The sequence below is a fragment of the Lepus europaeus genome, chromosome 8, assembly GCF_033115175.1.
Source record: "Lepus europaeus isolate LE1 chromosome 8, mLepTim1.pri, whole genome shotgun sequence".
NCBI lineage: Eukaryota > Metazoa > Chordata > Mammalia > Lagomorpha > Leporidae > Lepus > Lepus europaeus.
This window is the reverse complement of record NC_084834.1, coordinates 28661315-28670835: the sequence shown is the minus strand read 5'-3', so window position 1 is coordinate 28670835 and position 9521 is coordinate 28661315.

The window sequence follows — 9521 nt, the reverse complement described above, 5'->3', positions numbered from 1 at the left end:
AATAAATAAATAATTTTTGTTTTTTAAAAAAAAAGGAGAAAAAGAAAAGTCACCAGTAGAGCACCAGGTTCATAGTAGACAATCAGTAAAGATTGTCCCCCACCCCAGTTTTTTTTTTTTTTTTTTTTTTTTTTTAGTCAGCTTCTGTTGTTTTTCTGTAGGTATGGCTCTTTCTTCACCATGTTGCATTTCACTTAATCTTTGCAGGGCACACTGCCTTAGCTATTCAGGGTCTTTCTACACCATAGTGTCACCCAGCAAGTGCTTAGGACTGCAGTTGTAACTAGCTCAGGTGTGTAGCACCTTACATCACTGCATTCCTGTGTTGGAAAAAGCTTCCAAGCCCTTTTTAGGTCACAGCTCTCTTATTGCTTAATCTTCTCTAGGGCTCATTCACTGGGAAATTTAGTTATCCGTCAACAACAACAACAAAACGCTCATTGGTGGAATTGTTCAGTAAGCCAGATGTGAGGTATATATTTGGAAGTTGTAAGTTACTTAGTTTCCAGAAGGTTAAAAACATTGCTTTTTCTCTAACATTTTTATACTTGTAGGAGCAGTATTCTGTGTCATTACCTTGTTCAATCTGCTGAATTAATTTTTTTCCTTCTCATTTTACTCTAAGGGAAATTGAAAGTGGGTTTAATGAAATAAATGGGTGGGCAAAAAAGAAATGTGTAATGAAATTTATGTCTGTTCTCACCTGTTATCTTTCTCAAAGTTTAGTGTTTGAGTAGGGAGTGTGGTGCTGTTCCTGGGTTTCAGTGATAAACGTGGTAGAAATAACTAGAGTTGACTATATCATTTGCATGTATTAGAGTGGTTTTAATTTGCCTTCCAAGTCATTTGAGAAGAAAATTCTCCTTTGCCTCTGTCAGGAGGAACATGTTCCTTTGTAATACATGAGAAAGTGCTTCCTGTGGGAACAAAGGTCTTCATTTGAGCATCACCAAAGCAGCCAGTTTCCAGAACTTGCCCAGTACTTTAGCCTAGCTTTTACAACCATTGGTAGGAGTCACAGAGAGATAAGATGTTGGATGCCAGGATTTCAATGTGGAAGGCCAAGCCAAATGAACAAGGATCAATAAATTGCATTTACCTAATGTGGAAACTGCATAAGCAGATGACTTTTCTTGAAAACGTATTTATTTGAACCCACTCTTGAATATATTATCCAGCATCTAAATCTGAATCTAAAGCAGATTCTTCCTCATCTTCCTTCATCATGTTGTATGCTAATAAATTCAACATTTGTTTTTCTCAGATATCTTACACAGAATTTTTATGAAAACTGATGGGTGGAATCCCAGGAGAAGGCTGTCTATGGTATGGACTAACAAGTTAGGAGGGCAGAGTATTTTCATACTACCATATGAATAGTGTGGAAGACACATTGCTAAGTTGATTAATCCATGGACCAATGCACACTGAGCACTTAAAAATGATTGAACACTCAAGATTCAAAGATGAAGAAGGCATTCCTGTTGATCATCTAATAGGATCAGAGGGACATATACATAAATAAAGAATAACACAGGGGTTAGTTTACTATTTATATTTACTATTTTTATATTTTTACATTATATTTATATATTTACTATATTTTTAATACTTAATTTCCCCACTGAGGATATGTTTTTCTTTTCACTGCTATTGGAATACTATACCTTCTTGGGTCAGGTTGGCATCATATAGCTCTTTTTATACTCATTATATTCTCCTTCCATCTTCATTTCCCTCACTCTCTGTTTCTCAGTCCTTTTTCTTTTTCTAGATTCCAGGCCCTCAAACACTGGCTCCATCTAGTTGTCCTCTTGATGAGCTGCAGGGGCAGTATTTTAAGTGTTGGTTTGTCTGCTACTTGCCAGATGATTGGCTAAACGTAGTTAAGATCTTAAAACTATTTTGAATTGCTATAGGTCAAAATCTCCAATAAAATTATACATAACGTCATACTTAAAAGAAATATGGACTACTTTTTATTGATATACTCTTTTGTCAAGGACTTCAGTTTTAAAGCCAAATATGCTGTGAATAATTTTATAATCCATTTATTCATTAATTCGAACTGCCTTTACGTTATTTTTTAAAAGATTTATTTATTTATTTGAAAGTCAGAGTTACACAGAGACAGAAGGAGGCAGAGAGAGAGAGAGAGGTCTTCTATCCGCTGGTTCACTCTCCAATTGGCTGCAACAGCTGGAGCTGGGCCGATCTGAAGCCAGGAGCCAGGAGTTTCTTCCAGGTCTCCCACACGGGTGCAAGGGCTGAGGGACTTGGACCATCTTCTACTGCTTTCATAGGCCACAGCAGATAGCTGGATCATAAGTAGAGCAGCCGGGACTCGAACCAGCACCCATATGGGATGCTCGCACTGTAGGCAGCGGCTTTACCTGCTACGCTACAGCACTGGTCTGCTTTTACATTCTTATTCAAAAACTCACAGGATCCAGAACATCGAGCATATTCTATCTTTTTTTTTTTTTTTTGACAGGCAGAGTGGACAGTGAGAGAGAGAGAAAGGTCTTCCTTTTCCGTTGGTTCACCCCCCAACCCCCAATGGCCGCTGCAGCCAGCGCACTGTGGCCGGCACACCATGCTGATCCCAAGCTAGGAGCCAGGTGCTTCCTCCTGGTCTCCCATGCGGGTGCAGGGCCCAAGCACTTGAACCATCCTCCACTGCCTTCCCGGGCCACAGCAGAGAGCTGGACTGGAAGAGGAGCGACCGGGACAGAATCCGGCGCCCCGACCAGGACTAGAACCAGGGGTGCTGGAGCCGCAGGCAGAGGATTAGCCTATTGAGCCGCGGCGCCGGCCTTTCTTTCTTTCTTTCTCTCTCTTTCTTTCTTTCTTTCTTTCTTTCTTTCTTTCTTTCTTTCTTTCTTTCTTTCTTTCTTTTAAGATTTACTTGTTTATTTGAAAGTCAGAGCTACATAGAGAGAAAAGGGGAGAGAGAGAGGAGAAAGAGAGAGAATCTTTCATCTGTCAGATCACTCTCCAAGTGGCCACAATGACCAGGGCTAGATCAGGCCAAATCCAGGAGCCTGGTACTTCTTCCAGATCTCCCACATCCATGCAGAGGCCCAAGCACTTGGGCCATCTTTTGCTACTTTCTCAGGTGCAATAGAAACAGCAGAATGGGAAATGATGCAGCGGGGACTAAAACAGATGTCTTAGGGGATGCTGGCATCCCGGGCAGCTCCTTTAGCTGCTATGTCACAATGCCAGTACCCAACATATTCTTTAATAATATATACATTCAGGCCTGAGTATGGCATAGCAGGCTAAACCACCATCTGCAATGCCAGTATCTCAAAGGGGTGCTTGGTTCATTCTCCTGCTGCTCCACTTCCAATACAGAACCCTGCTAATGCACCTAGGGAAGTAAAAATGGCCCAAGTGCTTATGCCCTTGCCACCCATGTGGGCAATGTGGATGAAGCTCCTGGCTCTGGCTTTCCACCTGGTCCGGCTAGGGCTATTGTATTGTACTGTATTGTATTGTACTGGCCCTGCCTCAGGCTATTCCACCTGAGGAGTGAAACAGAAGATGGAAGATCTCTCTCTCTCTCTCTGCTTCAGTAACACTGCCATTCAAATAAATAAATAGATCTTTAAAAAAAGAATATAGTTCAACTTAATTGCAAAATGTAAAGAATCCCAATCAAACAAGTGAATATTTGTACAGTTTTACCTATTGTCTTCTTACAAGGAATATGAGGACTTGGCAAGTGATTATCTCTTCCTTTTCTTTCTACTGAATGAACTTATTAATAATGATCACAATAATCAGAAGTGAAATGTTTAACAGAGTTGACATTTAGGTGCTAATAATTAAGTTTGAAAGCTACGTGTTATTAAGATGGATAGGAAAAGTTACTACGTCATTTTATCTTTTTCCAGCGGGCACAGTCCATGGGTGATAGTATATTACCAGAAGGAGGTCAAGAAGTTCATAAACTTTAAAAGAAGATCCAGTAGAAATCTCAGAGGGCCATACATTTTTCACAAATCATAGACTTTGACAGTGTTAGACTGTGTTGTCTCTGTACAAGGTCAGAATTATTCTTTGCCCATAAACCAACTAAATGTGTTCCTGTATATATTCATTTTTGCTTTCGCTCTCTTTTGTTTCCTTTACATTTATAATTTCATAATTTTGTATTCTTTTTCTTTAGTCTCTAGAAGAAATTGATAGTTGTTAAGGCACTGCTATATGGGCAGCATTCTAATGTAGCATGCTATTCTGTGCAATGAAAGCCTAAGATTTTAAACCACATCCCTGAAATATGTACTTATTAATAAAAAATAATCTTAAAAGCTTTACTAAATCTTTATCGAACCTTGTATCAATGGCTGTGGAATAAGGTCTCCATACATTTAGGTTTAATTATAAGTGAAATATGTTTCTCTTGTTAATATCCAAGCCAACTTTCCTTAAATTGATATATTCTTAGGTAAATTTGGCTAAAGAGATTAACTTTGGCCATTTTAAATGTGTATCATCTTGTTGCATTTTTCCCCAGCATTATCTTTTACTTCTTTCTTTTTTTCCTTATTTGTATGTATCTCATAAATACAACATTAGAAATATGATAATTCTTCCCATCATACCAGCCCTCCCACCCACTCTCCCACCCCTTTTCCTCCTCTCTCTCCTGTTTAGTCCAAGAAAGAGTGCTACTTAAAGCGACTGTCCGCCTATGAATCTGCTGTATGGACTGTCTAACATTGTTTTGCTCCATTTCTAAAAGATAAGCTTCCTAAGACAAGTCTTCCATCAATTCTGTTTACTAATTTCTCATGCCTACATGGTGCTAACTCTATTACTATGTTAACTTTTTCAGTAGCTTATATGATGGTAGTAACTCAGGCTTTTCTGTGGGATTATCATGACTTTGCTTCCATGTGGCCTACAAATCTACACACACATACACACACACATATACACACATGTATATTTACATCTGTATAGAGCAATCTGTATATATATTTATATACACATACTTTAATATATACAAGGGTACTTCAAAATATTCATAGAAAAAATGGAACTGAAAGTTAAATATATTTTGGCACAAAAAATTCTAAAATCCTTGGAGTTTTTTTCATTATTCACACCCACCTTTTTTTTTTTTCTATTAAGAACAATTGTACCTATTTACGGGGTACCTAACTTTGTATACTGATCAAAACAGCAGAATTATTTTGCCCTTCTTTGATTACTTTATAATTGAAGGCTTGGAGCTTCTTTCTTCTATTTGTGCATATGATATATGCTAGGTTATTGTGAACTAGTCTACTCACTATGCTTTGTTATACTAAGAACTGATTCCTTCGATCAAACTCTGATTTGATTTGGTAACTGTTATCCAAATTTCCTCTACCCAACCACTCCCATCCCTCCCAGCTTCAAGTATCACCATTCTGTGTTTACTGAAGACTGAATTTTTGTTTGTTTGTTTTTTATCTTCACCTATGAGGGAGAGCATGTGGTATCTGTCTTTATGTGTCTTACTTCAGCCAACTTGATGTCCTCTAGTTCCAACCATTTTGCTGCAAATGGCAAGGATATCATTCTTTCCTATGATTCAATAGTTGTCCACTATGAATATATATCACAATTCTCCATCCATTCATCTGATGGTGGGCACCTTGGTTGATTCTATATCTTAGCTTTTGTGAACAATGCTACAATAAACATGGTGGAACAGATATCTCTTTGATACAAAGACTTCATGTCTTTGGGATAAATACCCAGTAGTGGGTCATATGGCAAATCTATTTCTAGCTTTTAAAGAAATTTTCATTGTGTTTTTCTTTTTCTTTTTAGATTTGTTTATTTTACTTGAAAATCAGAATTATACACACACAGGGTGGGGGGTGGAGCAGGAGAGAGAAAGAGAGAATCTTCCATACTCTGGTTCACTCCACAAATGGCCACAAAAGCCAGTGCTGGGCCAGGGAGAAGCCAGAATCCAGGAGCTTCTTCCAAGTCCCCTACATGAGCAGCAGGGAGCCATCTTCTGCTTTTTTTCCCAGACCATTAGCAAGGAGCTCAATTGGAAGTGGAGCAGCAAGACTTGAGTTGGCACCTATATGGAATACTGGCATTGCAGGCAGTAGCATTACCTGCTAAGCCACAATGCCAGCTCCTTGTGTTTTTCATAATAGCTAGACTATTTTACATTTCCACCAACAGTTTATAGGAATTCCTCTTTCTTTACAATATCTCCAGGAACCCAATCACCTGAGCCATTATTTCTGCCTCCCAGTGTCTATATTAGCAGGAAGCTGAAGTCAGGCACCAGAATCTGGAATTGAACCCAGGCACTCCAATGGGATGGGGACATCTTAACCTCCAGTTTAGCCTCTAAACTGATCTTCCATGAACATTTTGAAGTACTCATGTGTGTGTGTGTGTGTGTGTGTGTGTATATATATATATATATATACCTATATATATATACCTATGCATATGCAAACCATGGTGCATTGTCTCTCTCTCTCTCTCTTTTTTTTTTTTTTTTTGAAAGGCAGAGTTAGACAGTGAGAGAGAGAGAGACAGAGAGAAAGGTCTTCCGGCCAGTGCCGCGGCTCACTTGGCTAATCCTCCGCCTGTGGTGCCTGCACCCTGGGTTCTAGTCCCGGTTGGGGCGCGGGATTCTGTCCCGGTTGCTCCTCTTCCAGTCCAGCTCTCTGCTGTGGCCCGGGAAGGCAGTGGAGGATGGCCCAAGTGTTTGGGCCCTGCACCCATGTGGGAGACCAGGAGGAAGCACCTGGCTCCTGGCTTGGATCGTCGCAGCGCACCAGCCATAGCGGCCATTTTGGGGGTGAACCAACGGAAAAATGAAGACCTTTCTCTCTCTCTCTCTCTCTCCCTCTCTCTCTCACTGTCTAACTCTGCCTGTCAAAAAGAGAGAGAGAGAGAGAGAGAGAGAGAGAGAGAGAGAGAGAGAGATAAAGGTCTTCCTTCTCTTGGTTCATCCCCCAAATGGCCACTATGGCCGGCGCGCTGCACCGATCCAAGCCAGGAGCCAGGTGCTTCCTCCTGGTCTCCCATGCGGGTGGAGGGCCCAAGCACTTGGGCCATCCTCAACTGCACTCTCGGGCCAAAGCAGAGAGCTGGACTGGAAGAGGAGCAACCGGGACAGAATCCCGCGCCCCAACTGGGACTAGAACCTGGGGTGCCAGCGCCACAGGCAGAGGAGTAGCCAAGTGAGCCGCAGCGCCAGCTGGCATATTATTTCTTCTCTCTTTCTTTCTTTTCCTCTCTCTTTCTACTAATATGTCACTACTGTACTTATTCTAAGAAAGAATTTAGCTTGATGTAGGAAGGGAGGTTTTTTTTTACCTAAAATTATTTATTCAACCTAGAAATTGGTAGTATGAAACAAAATTATTAACCTCTTAGAGACTTTTCATCTATAAATTTATAATGACTATCTCACAGAATGTTGTGAGATTTAAACACAATTATATACATGAAGTGTTTAGAATTTTAGAATAGCATCTGACACAGAGTAAATGCTCAGTAAACAGTATCACCAGGGTGGAGGTGGGCTTACTCTCTGAGATGTGTGGGGCACGATAAATACAAGATTATGAAATCCCTTGCTGGCATATGGAGAATGCCTGGCCAGAGTTGCTGACTGTAAGATTTTGTATGGATGACAAGGCCAAATCAGTCATAGCACAATTGAACTGTTTATTTTGCCTTTAACAATAAATGCTGCACAATTGTTACCATCAAGCTATTAAAAATGAATAGGGTTGCTGTTAGTGAAAGAATATTATGTAAGCTTTGTCTTTATTGTTTAAAATGTAGTATTTTGAGTTGCTGCAAATTCTAAATTAACATTCCTTCTTCAATACCCAAAACTGAATGGTTACTCATAAATTATCTGTGTAATGTTAGTTTAAAAATTATTTGTAAAGGCATTGCCAGCATGCCAGCATTGCATATGATGTTGTTTCATGTCCTGGAAGCTCCACTTCCAATCCAGCTCCCTGCTAATGGCCTGGAAAAGCAACAGAAGATGGCCCAAGTCTTTGGGTCCCTGCACCCACATGGGAGACCTGGAAGACGCTCCTAGATCCTGGTTTCCACCGGGCTCAATCTTAGCCATTGAGGCCATCTGGAGAGTAGACCAGTGGGTGGGATGTCTCTCTCCCTCTTTCTCTGTGACTCTGATTTTCAAATAAATAAATAAATATTTTTTAAAATATTCATATTGAAACAAGCAATGTGTCTATGCAATATTGCCACTATATTAGCTTCATCGAATTCTAGATTTTTAAACAGTATTGAAATGCCAATTATCTTTAAGATACTTTCTCAGACATATAGGACCACATAGATACATGGCAAACAGTCTTAGAATTTTCTTTGTTTATTTACTTTAAATGCCCCACACAACTGGTTCAGTTTCAAAAAGATTCTTATATCAAATCTAGAATCCTTGGAAAATTCAGTGAAACAAAGATTTGGAAAATTTCAGCTCCTCGCCTAATATGTTACCATGTAGTGCCCCTCACCTGCACTAGGTTGTAGGGAGGTTCTAAAGACAACATTGGGATTTGGCAAAATCAAGACCACTTCTCCTGAACTGCTCCATGCTGAGCCCCCTTCTACAATGTGGGTTATCTTCTTTGTCCAGGAGATATTAGAACTTGGCATTCTGTTTTGTTTCCAGAGAGAAGAACAAAGTGACATTACACGTAAGAGGAAAGCAATCTCTTAAAAATGAGATTCCACAGAGTTCATTCTATGAGAGAGAAGGAAAAAGTCACCACAACAAACTTGCTGATACCTTAGATAAGCAACTGTATGGGAGAGAGAGGGTTCAGTACAAAGGGCAAGACTGAGGGTGGCTCTAGGGGAAGCTGCAGTGCTAGCAACAGCCCTGGTTCCATAGACTGTTTCCTACCATGTTACTGCTAAATAAAGCATGCCTTGATAATTCTTGAGGAAGGACTTTAGAAACTAGGGGATTCTAATGTTTTATTTTCTTCCACCATTGCATATGTCTAGTCTATCATTACATCTTATTTTAGAATTAGCTTCTAAAATGTGACTATCAATTTTTTATTAGTTATATTTAACACATATTTATATAGCACTTATTGCATGCTGAGCACTACTCTAAGAATTTTAAAAATGTTAAATCAGTGGTTCTGAACCACAGGTGATGCCTGGAGATAATTTTGCTTGTCACAGTTTCAGAATGGATGTTGCTGTTTCATCTAGAAGGTGGATACCAGAGATGTTGCCAATGTGTAATGGACAAGTCCGCCACCTCGCCCTCAACAGTGGCCAAAAATTCAAATTGCAAGAATTTTGAGATTCTCAGCATTGATTCATCTATCTTCTTAACATAGCCCTACTAATTAGGCATTATCCTCATTGATTGGGTATGTATTATTCTCATTTTAGAGACAATGAAAATAAGATATAGAAAGGTTAACTAACTGTCTCAAATTCCCGCAGTTGATAAGAGGCCAGGCTAGTATTCAAAATGG